The following is a 22031-nucleotide window of genomic DNA, read 5'->3' on the forward strand; positions in this document are numbered from 1 at the left end:
TTGTTTCTCAGTCTTCTCATTCCACAACTGTGGTGTTGCCTCTTTTTTTAGAGGAAGACACTGCAGAGCGCAAAAAAGAAAAAAAGAGCTGTGTTGTGGTTGCTAGGCTACAGAGAGACACAGAGGATCGCTTAAGGATTCCTTCCTTATGAATTGTCACGTTGTATGGCCTTTAGCATTAGGGAGTGTTTGAAGTCAGCATATTATAATATCTTTTCTACAAAAAAGGCTCTTTTGCTACATGCTGCACTGCAGTATAGTTGTGATTTTGAAGCAGATGCAGGTGAATGCAGTCAAACCTGTCTCAGCTTTCTTGTAACCCTTTGGCTTCACTAATGTGAGCATTTGCCCCTGTAAGCCAACCCTGCAGCATCTAAGGGGTATATCCTGTGAAGAATGTCAGTTATATTGTCATTCCATCAAAATCCTTTGACACAGATTCAAGATTCACTGACAGCGAGAGACAGGTCAGTGGAGCTAACATCATGCTGCAGGGAAAGCCCGGGGAATAGTGTAGATACATTTCACGTTTATTCAGCAGGCATCTGTGCATGATAACATAAGCATATGTGTTTAATACGGTCAAAGCAAATGCCTCTCTTTGGATGATCAATCATGGTGTACATACACTTACACTCGCTTGCCACTTGTACACATGTACAATCTAATACAATACAATACAGCACCTTTGCTATGATTTTCTACTTCTAAAAGGTTATAATTTCTTAGTTTTTAGTTGAAACTGTCAGAAAGGTGATATTTCTACTATATGTTTATTACTGAGGTCATAGTGGGTGGTGGAATCGAACTGGAGTTCATTACATTAAGCCACCCTGGGCCAACCTGCTTTAAATAAATAAGTGTGTAAAAACATTAGAATGACCTGTTAATGTAATATTCTCCACCACCCACTATGACCTCAGTAATAAACATATACTAGAATTATCACCTCTCTGACAGTTTCAACTTAAAAGAAAAATCACCTTGTAAAAGTAGAATTAATTGCAGAGCCACCGTATTGGATTTCATTAGCTTGTACAGGCGTACCTAATGAAGTGGCCAGTGAGTGTAGACTACTGGAATCCAGTCTGTCAGAAGTACACTCCCATTTCCTGCCCCCTACTCGCTTGAGGTCCTTAGTTGTTCTGGTGCACCTGTGTGTGTGTGTGTGTGTATTGTCTCTTGTCCATTAGTGTTGCAGATGCAAACTGGAATGTCATGCTGTTACATTAACTTGTCATTTATGCCCTTGAGAGAGACTCCTGCCTCTTCTGTACCATGTTAGTCTGATGACACTTCTTTCACACAGAACCCTGGTTCAGTCCCACGTCAGGCTTGCTGTCATCATTTCTCTTTCATCTTTTAAAGCTCCTCTAATCAGTGTTTTTATTTCAAATGGATCAAGCTTCTGAATGTGATTTGAAAGTGGTTGAATGTAAAACAGAAAAGTAATAAAAAACTGCCCTGCAGTTTATCTCAGCTGTACAGAGTGTTTCTCAACTCAGTGTTTTGGTTTAATGGCCTGCAAATTCACTGTTTTGATTCACTCTCATGCATCATCATTTCCAGCAGCAGGCAGTGGTTTTCAACAACCAAAAAATCCATCCCCCCCCAAAAAAACGTATGTTATGCCTTGGCCTAAATAGAAGACAAAATGTTTTTCATGTTAACTTTAAAAGGTGACACTTTTACAGTGTTGTTAAAGTTCAACGGCTTTCAGCTTGTTCCTTCAGGGGTCGCCACGTTCCACATGTTGATTTGGGTTAAGTTTTTATGCTGAATACCTCAACCCTCCCATTTTATCCGGGCTCGGGACTGCTACTAAGTTAGTGCTTGGTGGCTGGGCGGGGCCACACCCAGTGGTGTGGGATTCGAACCCGCGGGCTTCTGCTTCCCAACCCAATACAATGCTCTACCACTGATCCACCAGGCCCCTTTACAGTGTTGTGTTTACAGCTTACTTAACGTGCACATTTTAAAATAAAAAGTTGTGTCTTCGGGCACTTTGGTTTAGATAAACAAATTGCTGTAAGCAAAGCCAACTTTGCTTTTCCCCAAGATGCATTTACTAGTTAACAAAGAGACAGAAGGACCCAACAGATCCAATATGGCCACCCAGTGACATGGCTGACCAGGTGTTAGACACATTGTACGCTGCCTCTGGGCCTGCTTCGTCTTCTTTCTCCTCACGGCCCATTAGGCCCATTTCAGAAGATGGAGCATAATGCAATACCCTGGACACTACTCAGTACACACTCAAACACATAAACACAAACACTTGCACTACTACATCTGTACTATGTACCAGTCCCAGGTGGAGCAGTCTGCGCCAAAGGCAGCAGGTGTGTAGCTGCTAAAATCTGCCTTGTGGTGATGCTGGGTGCCAATCTCTCATCGTTTCACAGACAGCCAGTCACATGGAACAATGTTGTGACATTATAGTGACACGCGGGGAGAGACAAAGGGAGTCTGGAGAAGTGAGATGGCGGGAGGTTGCCTGCCAAGTTATCAGTTTCATCTGATTCCAAGGCATGGAGAGTCTGGCTGTTTGAACTTGTGTTTGATTTAATAGAACTGACGAGACAGTGAACAGATGAGTGTGCAAGTAGTGTGTGTTTTTGTTCACCAAATGGGATGACTCATATTAACAACCTCAGTCTCTGTAAGTTGTGTCTGAGAGAAACTGCGAGAAGTAAACAGAAATCAAATGGCAAGTCTTTACCTCGGATGTCTCCACTGTGTGAAGTTTTACAAAGTGAGCTGTGTGTCTGTCTACAGTGACAGCATATGGCATCTAAAGAGGGATACCTCTCTAACACTTAAACATGCACACTCTCACACACACACACACATACACTTTGATATCTGATGCTGCTGAAAGCGCTGATAGCCAGAAGAGTTTTCTTTAAAGAGTGAATAGTCAGGCGAAGTGATTTATCAGTGAATTCACTCAGTCGCCTCCACTCTTTCTGTCTCTCCATCTTTCTTTAGCTCCCTCTGTCCGCTCCATGTCCCTCGGTGTAAAATATGAGTACAGCAGCCCAATAAATCTGGGCAGAGGATAATGAGAGTTGGTTCCCTCAGTCCAGTGGGGCCACCAACCAGGCTCAATGCCATCTTCCTTAGGGAATGCATTAAGATTGACGCATGTGGTGACACTGCGCCATTGCTTCTAAGTCAGCTAGAGGTTGGTAGTGTGAAAGGACTTTAAGATACAGTAGAGTTTGTATATTCATATTGCAATAAGAGTAAATATGGCCTTTATACTGTAGCTTAATGAAAATAGTGACACAAACACTAAATAATGATTTTCTTACTCTGATGTCTAAGTAGTCTGAGTACCCCCCTACAATAACTTCACTTCAAGTGAGAATATATAACCTTTACAATATCATCCCGTGTCACTGAAATGAAAAGCTGAATTTATAAGCAATAAAATGCAGCCTCCTTCAGTTCATTGCACTCTGAGGCTTTATTGGTTTGGTATGAGCAGTAGCTTGTGCTGGTTAATGCTAACTAATCTTAAAGGATGCGTTCACTGATTTTCAACTTCTAGTTTGGGTAGTACATGTCTTTCTCTGCGTTTAGCTAAAAAATGCCTCAAGATGACATCACTTGGAAAACCCTTCATTTCAGATTATGTCATCTTGTTGCGCAAACTATGGAGTTTGAATTCGTGGTCAACCTGCTTCTTCAGAGCTCCCCCAGATGACATCATCTGGACTCCTACTATTGAAAAACTCCTCCGGGTGAGGTCATCTGGAGGAGATTTTCAGTTAGAAGCAGAGAAATATTTCATTATAGGGAAGTTTAAAAACATGAATGTACATTTACACCCTAAACTAAAGATAGAAGTTAGTGATGTGTAAAAGATAAAACTCTCACTCACACTTGTTCAGTCAAAGCCAGACAGCGTGCAAGAATTTTTATATTTATTTCATAGAGTTGTGATTTCCTCCAACACAGCTGTTGCACATTCAGTTGGGCAGAGACCTTACTGATGTTTTAAGCTTGGAAAGCATTTGAAATATTTTGATGCCAGTTTAGATATGAGATGAGTTCCCTAATACCAAAAGAATGCTTTTGATTATATGTGACATAGAGAAAGAATGTTTTAATTTAAATAGTCAGAAACTTTCTACATTTTAGCTTGAATAAGCAGCTATCACATCATAGTACAATTCACTAAGGATATGGGATCAGATATAGGATGCCAGCTTTTGCCACTTTTTTAGCACCAGCATGGCTGACGTAAGAATGGCAACACTGGTTTAGTTGTTATATCTGAGCCTACTTTGGTTACAGTGAAACATCCCAACAGCCTTTAGATGAATTGCCATACAATACCAACACATTTCATCATCAAGTCCACATTTTGTTTTTGGTTTATGATAATTAGCACATGTTGGCACACAACCTAAACTAGGTCATCACCTTGTTAGCACTGCCATTGATAACATTTTAACACACGTACAATCAACACATTTATGATATGAAGCCAACACGCAACCCTAACATGTTCTGCAAAAAACTCTTTTATCTTAATTAGTTTCCCAAAATCCGATTTTTCTAAAAGCTGTTGACAGCTTGCCACTGCCTTGAAGTGAGTTTCCAATTCAAACCAAAATTACTTACTTCAATCAAGTCTCATTTTATTGATGCAAATGGAGCAATTTGCATTATTCTGCCTTGTTCTATAATTGAAAATTACTGAAACAAGGAAAACTCCATCAGAAATAAATAGAGTCAAAGTTTATACTGCTGTAGATTCAAGAGACAAAAAGGACAGGCCTGCAGAGAACCCCATACTCTCTCTCACACACACACACACACACACACACACACACACACACACACACACACACACACACGCACACACACACATGCACACACACACACATACACATACAGTATGCACACATGCACTTCCCTGTCTCTGTGTTCTCCCACTTTGTCCTTTATATGTGTCTTGTTTGCTTTGTATCTACAAAACTAAAATGTCTGAGTGAATAAGAATAACAGACAGTAGCCCCAGTACCACTGTCACTGACCTTGCTGATTACTTTCATGCTCGGCAGAATCTCTTTTCGGATTCTTCGGCCACTGTTATTGAGTACAATGCTATACACATGTTAGAGGCAATGAGCTGCAATAGAGCTTGACATTGATTGCATTTATATACTGATAACATTAACAGTTATGAGATTTCAGCCCTAGAGTTTCCACGTGTATTTATAGTTAAAAGCATTTGTAGTTAAAAGCAAGTCTTAGTGAAATCCAAATGCCTTTTACAAATGGAAGCATTTTAAAAATAAAAAAATGTGTTACTTAAAATATGTAAAATGTGAATGTGCAGGTGTGGCATCACTTAATTTTAATTTTAGCCAAGCAAACTAACAACATTAACTAAAAATTTTATTTATGATGTAGTAAATACAGTACATTAATTACCATGAAGTTAATGCTAATGCTTAATGGTGTTATCATTGGAACATAGAAGAGCTTTATATCTGTATAATAATGTTTCTTTTAAACTTAAAAAGTGCAAAAAAATGTGTTTTTTCTTCACTCGCCATCTGTTATTGCAAAACAATAAGCTTCTCTCTCAAACAATACTTGTAAAAGATTTACCTACTGGTTTGATAGGGAAGACAGTGGTAGATGTCTTTCTCTGAGACATGTTAAAATGCTTCATGTGTTGTCTTTTTATTCGTTAAACTGAATGGGAATTGACTTTGGCATGAAACACATAAAACTGACTCCCAGGTTGTGAAAATGCTCACGGTGTGATTTGATTTGTAATTTAAGGAACACTCTTATTGCATGTGACAACATTTGTGACCTGACCAAATAACTTCAGTCATGACCCTCCACCTCACTCGTCACATGCATATCACATCCAAGGCGAATGACTTTGGATACACTGTGAACACTTAGAAATAACTGGCTCCGATACTTTTGTTTTCCACCATTAAAGGCCGTCTGTCTTTATCTGTGCAAAGGATTAAGAAGAATAAAGAGGAAATGAAAGTAAATGTCAGACAGGAGAATGGAGGATGTCCAAATGTCCGGGAAGAAGCGAGAAGACATGTCATTAACGGCGACACTCCTCCTCCGTCAGTAGGTGTCAATATGGTCATCTACCGGGCCGAGTGTGCCTGATAGATGCTTTAGTTAGACAGAGGGCTGCTGGGGCGTGAAGGAGACCATCAATATCCTCTCTTGCACAAGTCTCTCTGTCTACTTCTGTCCATACAGCTCTCAATTTTTCTTTGACCCTCAGCCTGTTTTCTGTCTCTAACCTTTCTTGTCCCTCCTTTTGATGCACATCCATCTTTCTTCTCCTTCTATTATCCACATTTCAACACACTCGAGATGCAGCAAATCACTCAAACACAGACTCAAACTTATACTTCAATCCTCTCGTTCTCTCTAAAATATTTATCTCCTTCTTCCTTTCAAATCCTCCCAACTCCCAGGTGAGAGAAACCACCTATAAATCTGATTCTGCCCCCTGGGGCTGATAGAAAAACAATTGGATGGTTTACCTCCTGCTCCTTTATTTTAAATTTTTTTTTTTTTTTTTAAACTAGATGTCTCTTGCCATTCACCCAAATCCACCCTTGCTGTCCTCCCCCTGTCTGGGTTTCTCCTTCTACCATCACAGTCAGTCCATCTCTTACTGCATGTGTGGGGCTCAGAGACTAACATGGAAAACTTCGTGAACATAAAGTGCTCACCCACACTGTATTACACACACACACACACACACAAAGAAACACACTTCCATACTTCCATACAGTACATAAATGATTACATAATGTCATATGGTCACTTTTACATGTATATATGACATCGTATAAAGCCAGTAGAAAGCCAACATAAAGGATTTAACTCACTGCATACAGCACCTATTGCAATTTTGAATGGCTCAAAAAGCTTATTGAGGATATTGAGGACTTTAGGATATGCACGTATTTCCAATTGAAAAGAAAACTGAGTGCTTTAATGTCTTACCTTGCCGGGGTGATGTAGAAGCTTGCAGCAGTGTGTGTTAGTGCACAGTGACATCACTGTTGTATGTGGTTGGAGGAAGAAAGAGCACAGAAACAGAGAGGCAGTAAAAACCTCATTCAGCTTGGCATTTAATTGCCCAGTGATGTTGTTATAGACTGTTCTTTGTGAACATTATTCAATGATTAGATTAGGGCAATAACATTTTTAGATGTTTAAAAAAAGAGTACTTATCCAACTGTTGAGTATTAACTTTTTTCCACCCATCATAACAGTTAGTTACACCTTTAAATTTCTTTGTCCTTCAACTATCCTTTATCTTTAATTTACAAATAGAAATGTAATTTAGAGTCCGTGTTTACAGGTTGCAGTTGAAATGACAAATGCTGTTGGCGGTAGATTGTCTCAACTATAGATAATTACTTTCACACCAAAGTGTAACTTTGTTTAATGTGCACTGTTTTCACCCAAAGATTGTTTGTTAGACAAAGAAACACCTTTGTGTGTACAGTTCAGCAGGACCAACAGAGCCGTAAGTCATCTCATCTGAAACCATCCTCCCGGTAAAGTCAATTTCATCTGTTTAAACATATTGTGCTTGCATATTAATGTTTTAAGCTGCTCATCAGAATCAGAACCTCCAGTAATTACAGCAGGTAGCTTATGAGAGATAAGCCAGGATGCCAGTTCTTTCAATTTGTCAGATGCATGTACTGTATACTTTTATTTTGGGGTTGTAAAAGTTGGTAGCAAATAAAAGCTGACAAAATGTGATCATCAATCACATTTAAATCTTGTGAGTTTTGGTTGTTTTTTCTGAAAACGTGGAAAACTATCTAAATTCAATTTAATTTGCGGATGGGTTGACATTGGATAATGCTTCTGAAACCCAACCCTAAAGCGAGACCTAGCAATCAGATATGAAAAGTACTCGCTGGCATGTTCTGCATAGGGCAACTAGGACACTATCAATATCCCTGTATGCTTAAGAGGAAATGGAATGAATGTCAGTGGTCTGTTTTAGTGGGCAGTAAACCATAGTCTCTGATACTGTACATCACTGCCTGATGGTACCTAAAGCTCGGGACACGATTGGTTCTGGTCAGTGACAGTCTGTCTCATTCGGTGCTGACAGAGACAAAGTCCTACAACTTTGTTGTGGCATTGCTTTATAAAGTTTTTTTTTTTATCTTAATTTCCCTCTCTTGTGATCTCATCTATATATATATTTATTTTACCGAAATTAACCTTAGTCACTTCATAACACTAAAGAAACTCAATCCAGAGAGCAGTATTTTGAATGTCTCATTCCATTGAAATGTGCTTGCCTCGAGCATCAACATTCACACAAAGAAAGATTTCCTGAATAGACAAGGGATGCATCTTGACATGTGAAGGCTTTTTACTCACCACAGAATGACAGTGTTTTTTCGTAACTGAAGGTCATGCTTAGATCTCTGCACTCACCTCACAGCAAACCGCCCACTGCTTCTCATACATACAGTTGAGAGAAGTTTTTTCGCTGTAACTATTTGTTCTGGTGCACCTTATTTTAAAGATGACACACACAGTGTTCTCTCACAAAACCCTGATGGCTGAATGGCTTGATGTCAAACAGTTGATGTTTGATGTCAGACTCCTGCTGTTTCCCTTCTAAGGAGAGAACATTATGAATGATTGCACTATATTGAGGTGCTGACTCTCTGGCTGTTTTAAAGTGATACTGTAGCTGTAGTTCTAAGAGTAACTACAATCCCATAACCAAAACAGTTGGGATGCTGTCTAAAAACTAGAAGCAATGATTTTACATTCTGGTTCAGATATGTTAAATAGGTTGTATATGGTATTTTAATTTCCTTTTGAGTGTGTTTGGTTGACAGTAAAAATACTTATATGTTTTATGTCTTGATACAGAAAAACATATAGTGCATATTGTGATATAGTAACATTTGTACTAGCTAATTGTGCATAAATGAAAAACATCTTTGTTTTATGCTTTAGAACATTTTAAAATAAAGAGATGGAACTGTTTTCACCGACCTGTACCTGGTTTGACCAATTAGTATTAAAAACAAAGGGGCAAAAAACACCCAACTGTGGTTTAACATACAGCTGGTAGATACTTCAAGAAGTTACGGCTCCTGGCCAAGAAACAGTCCAGACCCTTGCAACTTGTGGTTTTTGCCATCTAAACTAAACTAACTGGCCCCTGGTTGTATATTCATATTTAACAGACAAGCATGAGTTTGGTGTAAATCTATCAGCTAACTCTCAGCATGAGATTGAAAACAAGTATTTTTATGATTTCTTTAGTTTAAACCTCAAATCCTAATGATTCAGAAATATTGACCCCATAAACCATTATCAGTGCTGTGTACTTTCACATTTACGACAAAGCCTGTTCACGTACGGCTGATAATGTGTGGCTGCACAGTACACGCCTGTGAACAATGCAGTGTCATTAGCCCATGAAGAGGCAAACAGAGCTTATACTGCCAAGCTGAAGAGTTATCCTCCAGTCCTGCACTCAGCAGAGCATCTCCTCTGAGAAGTGCTACATCAGCTCCAGGGGGAGGCTGCATGTACGCCGGGTGCCCAACTGAAGATGAATTGTGCCATTCAAGGGGAAGGTAAACTGAAACTGATGACAGTCCACACAGATGAGCATAGAGGCTGAGGGCAGGGAACTGTGTGGTTGTGATTTGCTTGACTATAATTGTGTGACTCAGTTTATCCTGAGTGTGTGTCTGTGTGGTCATGCCTGTAAATGCACAGCCACGTTGTGTTATCTGTCGGTGCACAGCAGTTTGAGCTATACCTTGCTGTGTGCTCCTTTTATTGACTACCTATTGACCCTGTCCCAATAAACAAGCCTTTATTTAACTTGTTTCTCATAATCTGTTTGCTGCCCACCACAGAACAAACAAACAGAGCTTATAGGCTGTTCCTCAAAGTAAATCACACTTCGCAGGTAAAATGCACTAGCTCCGAAAAAGTTTTTCATCCTGTCACACCTGTGGCATCAAGCTGCAGAGTTTTCATACCTCATCTCACCTTGTTTTATATAAGCTCGTGTGTTTGAGAGGCGCAGCATTCTTGTGAAAAATCCAAGAACAGACTTTACACTAGCTCATTAGCACCTGTAACTCTCACACGTCATATGATGGGGAGAAAGGGAGAGGATGGGAGAGAGAGACAGTGAGGGGAAAAGAGAGAGCAGGCAACAGGGAAGGTGTTAGCAAGCCATGCTGATATGGAAATGAAGGCTTTAATTATGTATGAATACATTATCAGATCAAGGCTAAGGATTTGCTCTCCTTGTTTTGTTTTGAGATTGGCTGATACCATGGGACACCGCAGACCCCTGTGAACATCCATGTTCTGGTTTACTTACAAGAGGCCAGCGTGGAGTTTTGTTCTACTATTAAAACATGTTCAATGAGACTAGCATACAAAAACAGTGGATTTACATTTTACATTTTATTGCAAAAAGAGGTGTTTTTCTGCATCTCCCTGTACTGTTTTTGCGATTTTCTCCTATGAAATATTACAAAGGTATGAGAGGCATCATAAACTATTCAGTATTTAGTCCGATGTAAATATGATTCTGTTGCTATTTTTATTCCAACCAGTCTCCTGTTTTCTTACTTCCCTGCTTCCTTTCCTCTGTGGTTCCTATTTGGTTCTATTTTCTCCTCATATCGGATGTTTGTCCAGTATAGATAATCACTTAGAAAGCTTTTTTCCACTATCTTAAAAGAGTAAAATAGACTCAAATTGGTCATGGTTTAATCTCCAAACATGGGCATGAGATGAATACCTTGTTGTCAGTGTTTGCTTTGCTCCAGGTTAAAATATTGAACCAATTTATAGTTGAATTGCTATCAAATTTGGTGCAGACATTCATGGCCCTTCTAGAGGAATGGCAATTACTTTGTTGATCCAATATTGCTCCACAATCCTATCAGATTATGTGTTTAGGGCCAAACACCTGCTAAACTAATAGTATTCCCATCTGCCTGACTGTGCTTTATGTTTAGTGCTAATTAGTAAATGCTAACATTAAGCGTCACAGTGCAGCTACCGTAGCTATGCCATGAGTGTTTGACTCAAAATTCCTCTCCCCTATTGTGAAAAGCTGAAGCTGGACTTTAGCTGACAGCTAAAGGCTGATGGCCACTTTACACCTTTAATTGGAAAGCAAATGAGGATTACTTTAAAACAGTTTCCATACTGTAAAAACAGCCTGACCAAGATCAATACAGGCTCCACACAGGGAAATTCAGGGGTGCTTTAAATTTAAACTGTCAGGACAAACTAATAGAGACAATTGCTTTCTGTGGAATTTCTGTTGGGAGAGCAAAGTAAAAAAAAAAAAAAAAAAAAAAAAAAAAGACTAATTAAACTAGGAAATTCTCTCCATGCTACATCTGTCTGCCACTGCCCTGCAGTCCAGACAGTTGTGTGTGGTTCAGCACTACAGACCCCCACTCCCCCTCAAAAAAACAAAAAACATTGAGAACAGTGTAGAGATCCAAATAAACCTATAGCACAATTCAGTTGGTTGTGCAGAATGACAATATCAGCTGTAATATCTCAGGGGAATGTCTCTACAGTCTGCTAACAGTCTATGGTGTTTTTTCAGCCTGTGTTATGAGCACGGGGTGGTCTAATACCAATAAAAGAAGAGAGAAATGAAGCCTTAGCAGTTGGATATCACAGCCAAGTGTAGCCATGAGGCAAAGCCAAGATCCAATTGGAAGAGCTTGACGAGGCTGTGGCACTTTACACTTTGTGCAGACTGACAGCAACAGCAAACCTTCAAAAGTGCTCCGTTGTTCATCTGATGCTGTGGCAATAGCTGTCCTCACAGTACTCTGGCCATGAGCAAGGTCACCCAGGGACAGCGCAGGAGGAATCACGGTACTTTAGTGTTTCAAGCATTTATTGACATGTTTTTCTGCATCTCCCTGTACTGTTTTTGCGATTTTCTCCTATGAAATATTACAAAGGTATGAGAGGCATCATAAACTATTCAGTATTTAGTCCGATGTAAATATGATTCTGTTGCTATTTTTATTCCAACCAGTCTCCTGTTTTCTTACTTCCCTGCTTCCTTTCCTCTGTGGTTCCTATTTGGTTCTATTTTCTCCTCATATCGGATGTTTGTCCAGTATAGATAATCACTTAGAAAGCTTTTTTCCACTATCTTAAAAGAGTAAAATAGACTCAAATTGGTCATGGTTTAATCTCCAAACATGGGCATGAGATGAATACCTTGTTGTCAGTGTTTGCTTTGCTCCAGGTTAAAATATTGAACCAATTTATAGTTGAATTGCTATCAAATTTGGTGCAGACATTCATGGCCCTTCTAGAGGAATGGCAATTACTTTGTTGATCCAATATTGCTCCACAATCCTATCAGATTATGTGTTTAGGGCCAAACACCTGCTAAACTAATAGTATTCCCATCTGCCTGACTGTGCTTTATGTTTAGTGCTAATTAGTAAATGCTAACATTAAGCGTCACAGTGCAGCTACCGTAGCTATGCCATGAGTGTTTGACTCAAAATTCCTCTCCCCTATTGTGAAAAGCTGAAGCTGGACTTTAGCTGACAGCTAAAGGCTGATGGCCACTTTACACCTTTAATTGGAAAGCAAATGAGGATTACTTTAAAACAGTTTCCATACTGTAAAAACAGCCTGACCAAGATCAATACAGGCTCCACACAGGGAAATTCAGGGGTGCTTTAAATTTAAACTGTCAGGACAAACTAATAGAGACAATTGCTTTCTGTGGAATTTCTGTTGGGAGAGCAAAGTAAAAAAAAAAAAAAAAAAAAAAAAAAAGACTAATTAAACTAGGAAATTCTCTCCATGCTACATCTGTCTGCCACTGCCCTGCAGTCCAGACAGTTGTGTGTGGTTCAGCACTACAGACCCCCACTCCCCCTCAAAAAAACAAAAAACATTGAGAACAGAGTAGAGATCCAAATAAACCTATAGCACAATTCAGTTGGTTGTGCAGAATGACAATATCAGCTGTAATATCTCAGGGGAATGTCTCTACAGTCTGCTAACAGTCTATGGTGTTTTTTCAGCCTGTGTTATGAGCACGGGGTGGTCTAATACCAATAAAAGAAGAGAGAAATGAAGCCTTAGCAGTTGGATATCACAGCCAAGTGTAGCCATGAGGCAAAGCCAAGATCCAATTGGAAGAGCTTGACGAGGCTGTGGCACTTTACACTTTGTGCAGACTGACAGCAACAGCAAACCTTCAAAAGTGCTCCGTTGTTCATCTGATGCTGTGGCAATAGCTGTCCTCACAGTACTCTGGCCATGAGCAAGGTCACCCAGGGACAGCGCAGGAGGAATCACGGTACTTTAGTGTTTCAAGCATTTATTGACATGTTATAAGGACCTCGCATCCCCATAAATGTAGTGATTTGAGCCATCCAAAGAAGCGTTTTTCACCAGAAAGACAAGTCATGAGTCCAAGGTTGCTGCTGATCTGATCCTATTAAGCATCTAATTAGCAGTGATTACATGAAGGAGTAAAAAAAAAAAAAATACATGCCTCTTTTGGCCACTGCTACATCCGGAAAGAGACTGACACGGCACAGCTGTTTTGAGGCTGTGGAAACCAGGCCGGAGGACATAACACTCATCTTCATCATCATTCTGTTCATTCTGCCTAGTGTCTGTCTCTGCAAAACAAACTCATTTAATAATCATGTTTATTTAAATTAAGCTTGAACATTGCGTTGGCTTGTAGAAAAGTCTGATACTTTTTACATACTCATACTGAGGCTCGCAGTGCAGGATGCTGCTGTGTTTGCATGCGAATAATAGATTTTGTTTTACCAGAAGAAAAATAGCAACTCCTCTTGTTTTTATCAAGTTGACATTAACATGCAAGATGCATGTGAAGCCGTAAAGAAAGTAGCATCAATGTAAATAAAAAAGATGGATGGGGTGCATTCATGAATCATTGCTGTTGTTTTGCTTCAATTTAAACTGAGGGTCTCACCTAGTTTTGTGTGTTCATATTTTTGGTACGCACATGGCAGGGATGAATTGAAACAATATAATTTCTGTTATATTTATTTATTTATTTTATGGATGCCTATCTCCGCATCATTTTGACTTTTTTTTTTGCAGCCGCATGTGGCTGATGGGTGTATTATGCATGGTGGCTGGGTTTCTGTTATGTTGCACATGGGTACTGCTCTGAAAGAACATTAGGAGTAAAAAAGCTCTGGTGTTCTCCATGTTGTTTGTTCAGTTTTATTGTTTCTATTTGTTTTTTGACACACAGAGAGATGTAGCATTTTAAATTGCAGTTAACATTTACATACTGGGTGGTGATGTTTGCCCCCGCCCCCCCACACGCACACACAAACATAGACTTTCACATATGTGTTGCCTCTATTAATCTCCTGTTGTCTCTCCTTGTTTAGAATCACAGTGCACACTGTGTGGTGAACCAGAAGGTGAGTGGGCATCGCCATTCCCCAAAAGCTCTTGTCATCGTCATCTCTCGGCTTGTTGTTTGCTGTTCGGGGAGGGTGGAAAATGGAGCGGGGGCGACGCTTTGCTGCAGAAACACTGTTCTTCAGGCTTCAACTCAATAAAGCAACAGCACAGGCCAGGGTTTAGGTTCCACGTACACAAAATACACAACATAAAGATGGTGTCCTCCTGGCATTGGTTTCATTTTAAGCATTCAAGCAGCGAAATGTAAATCTAGCAGGCAGCCATCTTTATGGATCTAGAGGTTACATTCACTGACCTGACTGATTGACAGCATGAAGTCTGAAGGACACATCTTGTGCTAAATAACTACACATGCTTCTGCTTCACGTCTCATTAAATGTTAGCATTTGTGTGTTTTTTATGAACATGCACACAGTCATGCACAAGTATAATTGCATATTCATGTGTGTACAACATGCTCCAGATGAATATGAATGGCTAAAAGCTGATTAACTCTCAAGCCTCCTACAATAAGTGCTCTTCTCATTCTTCTAACATCCCCTTATCATCCACTGCCAAGTGCAAAACATTGCCATATGTCTGTGTCTATGTCACTCCTAAAGTCAAGTCATTTTTTTGCATGGAGTACTCCAGTTTTGAGGGGTGATCGTCCTTTTTGTGCCTCTCTCCTAACGCTGTACTGTAGCTAGTCATTATTTCAGTTATTAAGTGTTTAATCTGTTTTCTATTGCCTGGCTTTATGTGGAAGTCTGTTTTATTAAGTAACAGTGAACTGAAATTATCCATGAATAAAATAAGATCAGCTTTGTTTGCATTTTGCAATGACAATGTAAATCTAGAAACAAAACCATGTTCAGTGACACATATAATATTTCCCCCCAGACTTAACCTGGTCCAGGAAGTAGACATGTGCCTGTAAGCCACATAAGTATTATTCTGTGTCTCAAAAATCAATGTTCCTCTCTCTGCTTTGGTTGATTGGATTAAGAGGTAATCAAATTGAGCACGATAACTGTGTGCCTGTGACCTTCCCGCTGAGACAGGCAGGGACAGGAGGGAGGAGAGGCCTGAGGGAAGGGTCGAGAATGTGTGTGTACAGTATTGTGTGTGTAGCTGTGTGTGTGTGCAAATGCGTGTGCATCTGGGCAAAGGACTACTCAGGAGGCACCTCCACACACAGGGCCAGTGAGCGAAGCATTGTGTCCCTTTACAGGGAGACCGGCACTGTAGTGTGTGTGTGTGTGTGTGTGTGTGTGTGTGTGTGTGTGTGTGTGTGTGTGTGTGTGTGTGTGTGCGGTCGGTTCAGAGTGAAACCAATTGAAGATAGAATAGAAAGAAGATTGTTGTCTTGTTTCCTTATTCTACAGTTACTGTAGCTTTTTCCTCACCACCACAACGTTAGAAAGTTTGTGCTGTATTTCTTTACATGTAGGCGAAGTTTCACAGCTTTTGTGTCAAAATGTGAAATGCGCTTCTTTTGTAAGACAAGGAAACACTTTGGCTGTCTCCCATTCAGTGCTGGATAGATAGTGTATATGTGTTTTCTTTCCAGACAGTTGCTGCCTCGTGTAATTAGACACAAGAGTGATGAGAGCTGTGAGAGTGAACTAAAACAGTCAGGTTTAGAGGCAATAATCTCAATCTGCAAGATTTTACTGAAAAATGTTACTGTGTGAATGTCTGTGTGAGCCTGAGAGGAAGCTGCAGTGTTCTGGGTCTTTCTTTGTGGGATGGTATTGTGAGTGAACACTTCAATGCGAAACATAGACATTTAGGCCAATGTTTATATGAAACATGGCTTGAAATTCCTCAGTGCGCAAAGCAGAACACTTTGGAATCTTTATTGAAACTGACATATCATATTGCCACTATGTTGAAAATGACATCATATATCCAGACCCTGTGTTTGTGTGTTTGCTCTGAGAATTGTCAGAGAAGGATTGAGTGCATTTACAAGGCCAACTGAGGCCTTATTGCCTGTAGGTAATTGCTGTGCTTCACGACAGACAGAGAGAGATTGAAGTGCAAACATGCACATTTTCGCGTACTATCTCTCTGTCTTTGTGAAGAATGCTGAACCAGCGGCAAGATGTCCTGCTGGGACCCTCACCCCCATATCTCATAATAATAATAGGCGACACACACAACACAAAAAAGAATATTAGACACAAACTTAGATGGCAGCAAAATATAAAGTAGATACCTGGGGATTTGTAAAGGAATTACAGTAAAGAACCTTTCCAAAAATTGCTGTTACAAAATCTCATCTTCATTGTTTTAAAAAAATGTGTAAATTCAGATTTGTTTCAATTATAGCTTTTAATAAGTAATTTGTAGCTCTTAGAACTAATTGGTCATGGAGGATTTTTTTCCATTGCTTTTGCCAAGCTTCTTTTCATACAGAATCCATAGAAGAGTTTAAAATGCTGAAGACACAGTAGCCTAATAAAATTAATAGTTTCTAAATGAAGCGTTTTGTAATAATACAAGTAAAAAGAGTGCAGAGAAATGATCATCCATATGAGGAAAAAGATCAGAATAGTCATCTGTGTCTGAAGACTATTCTTGCTACAGTGATAGAAATCAGAGGGCTGAATAATATCCATTATAGAACAAGGGCAGGGAGGAGAGTTTCATAGATGGGATACCCTTAAACATTATTGAAAAGTTAAAGTCAATGGACTCACCTTGACAGGGTCTTTATTGCTTCAAATGCCAAAATAGTATTAGGAAGAGTCATACCCAGAGAATACATAATACCTTTTAATGAAAATTCAAATAAGTCTGGTCATGGTGTGACATATGGTTTGAGTCTCTTTTTTGCATTACTCACGCAGGGAGAAGGAGACAGCTGTTTCTGAGTCAAAGCAAGAGCGCTGTCCTTCAGCTGATGCATGGGCCGTTTAGTCACCGACAGCAGGTGCAAATGTGGGTGTTTCATCGTTAACCAAACCTTCACCGAGGCCGTGAACTTCATTTCAGTTTGAGTGAGGGAAAGAAAGAGAGTAAGGAGGTTAGTTAGAAATGATGGGCAGGGTCCATCAGGGATGAGAGAGAAAAAGGAAGGAACAAGTGAAGGCAGTCTTCCTGAAATGCTGTTAATATAGTAATTTGTTTAGCCACCTGTGTTATAACGGGACGGATAAGTGTTGCTTGGATAAAGTTTGAGAGACATTAAAAGATTTTATACACAAAATGTTGTGTTGTTGGTCATCTGTGTTTTGGAAACGCTCAGAATCAATGTAGTTATCACATTTGTGACTTTGGGTCATACTGATAGCTGTACAAGTAAAACACAAGGTGTTATGTGGTCCATGTAGAAAATTGGATTGATTTAATAGCAGGATATCTGTTCTGGAAAACACTTTCCAGGAAGGCAAGCTGTAAAAATGTTAAATCAGGCCTCAGTTGGTGCAAGCAGATATTATATTGCAAAATTAAGAAAAATTAATTTTTAGCCAACTCATTAAGTATGAACATTTTGTCATCAAAAAATGAGATACAGCAGCATTATATTTTGGTAAAAACACGTTTGTCCTCGCAAATTAACAGCAAACATCTGAAATGTCTGAAAGGACATATAAAAGAAAGATTTGTAAAATGAGAATAGATGACAAGCGACAATCATTACTGCTAACACAGAACTCACATGTACCAACTTTCAGCGAGACTGAATAGTTAAAGAGTTTAGGCCAGTGTGGGGAATAGACTGCTGTTGCAGTATTTTTTTTCTTAGTCAGATATTCAAATTAATTGTTCCTGAAAAATCAGTTTAGGCTCAATTTTATTGACTCCACAGTGAAAATGTTACAACTGGCAGTTGTAGAACTGCTTATTGCATGCTTGAACTGCCTGTATGGAAAATGAAAATAGTATTGTCATTTTAAATTAGCATTTTCTACTTTAGTCCAAGACTTTGTAGTATACTGCATGTTGTTGTTGCCTTGGCAATAGCTGTATAAGTACTATTGATATGTCAGCGCGTCTTTAAGCCACATGAATGAAAAGTACACTCTAGTAGGAACCATTAGCAGACTCCTAGCTTCTGCCAGCCAAGTGGAAGCTTCAGTGAGTTTCCCAGCTTGCTAGTTTCCAATTTCTAATCGAAGTACAATGTTGTAAAGGGCACATAGCAAAAAGTTGTTAATGGTACATAGTTTCTGCCATGCTTTTCCAAAGGGGGGATAATGTCATTATTTCCAGACTCTGGTGTGCTATGAAACACTCTATATATCTAGCAAAGGTGTCCATTGATGTCAGCAAACCACTGTCTTCTTTTTAAAAATGTACCGATAGACACAATATCTGCAGTCTCATTGTAGTTTATTTTATTTGTCCCCAAAGAGGAGAGGAAAATTCAAATTTCAGTTTGACTTGAATCACATCCTCATACAGTACACTTGGGGGATATTGTGTGGGTAATTGTGCCATTCAGTGCTAATTATAGAAACTGTAAAAGCTTCTCCAATTCTCTGTGTCACTACCACATGTTGGAACCTTAAAGATGCAATTTCTAATTCTCAAGGCATATTCAGGGACTTTTGGCCTTCAGTGTGACAAGTCATGTCTCAGCTTAAGTCTTGGGCTGCAGCTTCACCAGCCTTTGCCAGCAGATTTGGCTCTGCTCCATACACTATACTGTACACAGTCAAGGAGCCAAGCAGCATTTCAGCCAACAGTGCAACACTGGATTGCAGTGCCATTCCCTGCCCTGAGAGGTGACCCAATATTTCAGGGACTTGGTGTTTACAAGGACGACAGAACAGCAGCTTTATGTCATTAACAGCCATCTGAGGGAGAAAGGGAGGCAGCGAGTTAGGAGAGAAAGAATTTATAACATTGGAAGATTGCCTGCAGCTGCCCAGTGAAGTGGGATTAAGAAAACATGCTATTTAAACTGCAAGCACTTTTTTTTCTTTCACCAGGCGGCAAGGAAATGTGAAGCAGGCAGTCAGTCTTTTGAGCTTATCATCAACTAACTAAAGTTGCACTCTCAGCTTTCTCAACTCTTGTTCTCTTTTAAGTCACACACACACCACACACACGGACACACAGAGAGAGAGAGAGAGAGAACCACAAACACACCACTTACTGCCACTCAATACTTTTCTAACTTTTTTTCCCCTTGCTATGATGTGTTTTACACTTAATATTACCCTTCAGTACATTTGAAATTAATTTTTAAATGTCTAAGGGAAAGCTTGTGATTTAGAAATATAACATACAATATAAAATGTTATCAGGCCAACAGACTGAAGGAGGCTATGAGGAGAAGTTTGCTGGCAGTTTGCTGGCTCGGCCTCAGATATTACATGCCATTTAATCTAGCTTCAATTTGAGTAGAGGCATGAAAAATTTGTGGGCATGTATCTGTTCTGGAGATTGAAATGGAACACCTCTCTCTCTCTCATACTCCACTGCCATCGTTCCGTCTGCCTCTGAGTCTCCAGGAATGCCAAAATCAGTTGCTGGAGTAATGAGCAGGCAAAGACACAGCAGATACTTTACCGGAGGGAGATAGTAAGAGACCTTCAGCCATTTTTGCACGAGTCCAAATAAGAGTATCTCTCGCTCTACCACTATCATGATTTTGTTTCCACATTTTGACATGAGACACCTCAGCACTACCAATCGCGCTGCAGGTGAGAACCAGAGCTTTGACTGTGCGTGTGTAGATGTGTGTGTGTTTCCCAGGTGAGCAGCTGCTCTGGTTCGGCTGTAATGGCTGCAGGGAGAGTGCATGCGGAGCAGCTTTGCTCAAAGAATCCTGGGGTAGCAAGGGGAAAGCTTGACATCACTCCAGGCAAAAGACTGATGAGCAGCAGAAACGTTAGGGGAAAGTTTGAACCAACTCAGATGGGAATCTTTTGGATGAGATTTTTGTGAATGCTTCCAATTATGACTTATTTTAAAACGCAGCAAGAGCTTCTTGGCAAAAAATAAAAAAAAAAACTCAGTGAGATGAGTCACACGTGAATAACTTCTAATATTTGTCAAATATTACCCATAAGCATCATGTGCTAAAGGATGAATGCAGTCAATAAAATGAGGGATGCTTCTGAATTCATTCACTGCTGCTCGTGTGGTTTTATTGGGCTCTGGGGGCAATAACAAGAGCAACTGACCGTCAGCATGCAAATAGACTCATTACTATATCTCCCCGGGGCTGTGGTACAGTATAAATCTGGCAGTGAGATGTGCCATGAGCCTAGCCCTGATGCAGACATCACTGAGCTCCTGTGGAAAGGTGGGGATAAAAACAGTTTGTTATTTGGATAGGTAAAAACAGTGATGAGAACTTAAGGTTAGTTAGTTATTATTTATTAAATAGAAAGCTACAGAGAAGCCTCCCATACAAATCCAAAATAATTATCCTAGTAATCATAAAGTGTACTGCAGTGCAGTGATGCAAGTCGTTGCACGGAGAGTGCAGTACCTTGTGGAGAGACGTGATGGAAAGTAAAGTACACTGTAACTGGACTTTACTGGAATATTTTCATTTTATCAGACTACATTACAGTGGGCGACTGTGGCGCAGGAAGGTAGAGCGGTTGTCCACCAATCTCACAGTTGTTGGTTCAATCCCCGGCTCCTCCGGTCACATGTCGAAGTGTCCTTGAGCAAGACACTGAACCCCAACTTAGCTGCTCCCGGTGAGTGTTGGCCAGCTGCATAGCAGCTCCCCATCGGTGTATGAATGTGTGTGTGAATGGGTAAATAAGAAGCAGTGTAAAGCGCTTTTAGTGCCAATAGGTAGAAAAGCGCTATATAAGTGCAGACCATTTACATTGTTGCGTTTATCTGACAGCTGTAGTTTCTAGGCAACTTTCTATGTACTGATTAAAATTTACTATAAAACATAAAATCCAATGCACAGTTAAAAAGTAAACCATTGTTTACTTTTATTTAGCCTTGTCTAGTTTCAAAAACATATCTTTCTAAACTTGGTCTCCAGCCACATTATATTTTAATGTAATAACATGAATATTTTACAAAATTGCAAATATTATAGAAATTTTCACAAATGAAAACATATTTAGACACTCAACAAATTTAACCAAAGCTCAAATTCTTACACACAATGATGCATCACAGTCCAATGTTGTTATCTATAATATATATCTCTCACAGATTATCTGCAAATCATATACTTTTACTTTTGATATATTTTACTAATTCAGTAGTTTTACATGTCTTTTACATGTAATATTATATATAGGTATATATTTTTAGTTTTTATCCAGCTGGTAAATGATCAGAATATTTCTTCGTGGCATTTGATTAAGCATGTAAAGTTGAAAGGATGTGACTCACAAATGAGTAATAATCAAAAAAATACAATCTGATACTAGTAATAGTGATGACAAAGTAGAGGCAGATGATGTTCACTGTGTGACTATTAACATTGCGACTCAGGCAGGGAAATTATAATACTTCATGCTTATGATACTTTGCATACTGCCTCCAACTTCCCATTCTTTAACTTCCTTTACCTTCTTCCAGTTCTTCACAGACCCATG

At 39.5% G+C, this 22031-nt stretch overlaps 1 protein-coding gene across 8 annotated transcripts in view; it reads left to right on the plus strand.

Annotated features, from left to right (window-relative positions):
- The window catches only part of dlgap2a (discs, large (Drosophila) homolog-associated protein 2a), a 114840-nt gene that overhangs the window by 16199 nt on the left and 76610 nt on the right, over window positions 1–22031 (plus strand). For 7 of the 8 annotated variants that reach the window (XR_010911052.1, XR_010911050.1, XR_010911051.1 and 4 more), the window contains exon 2: window positions 14475–14507. The exons of the other annotated variant lie outside the window; for it this stretch is intronic. The gene's annotated coding sequence lies outside the window, so the exon portion shown is untranslated. The remainder of the gene's footprint in view (window positions 1–14474; window positions 14508–22031) is intronic. 8 annotated transcript variants of the gene reach the window in all.

This window comes from Channa argus, chromosome 16, assembly GCF_033026475.1.
Source record: "Channa argus isolate prfri chromosome 16, Channa argus male v1.0, whole genome shotgun sequence".
Taxonomy (NCBI): Eukaryota; Metazoa; Chordata; class Actinopteri; order Anabantiformes; family Channidae; genus Channa; species Channa argus.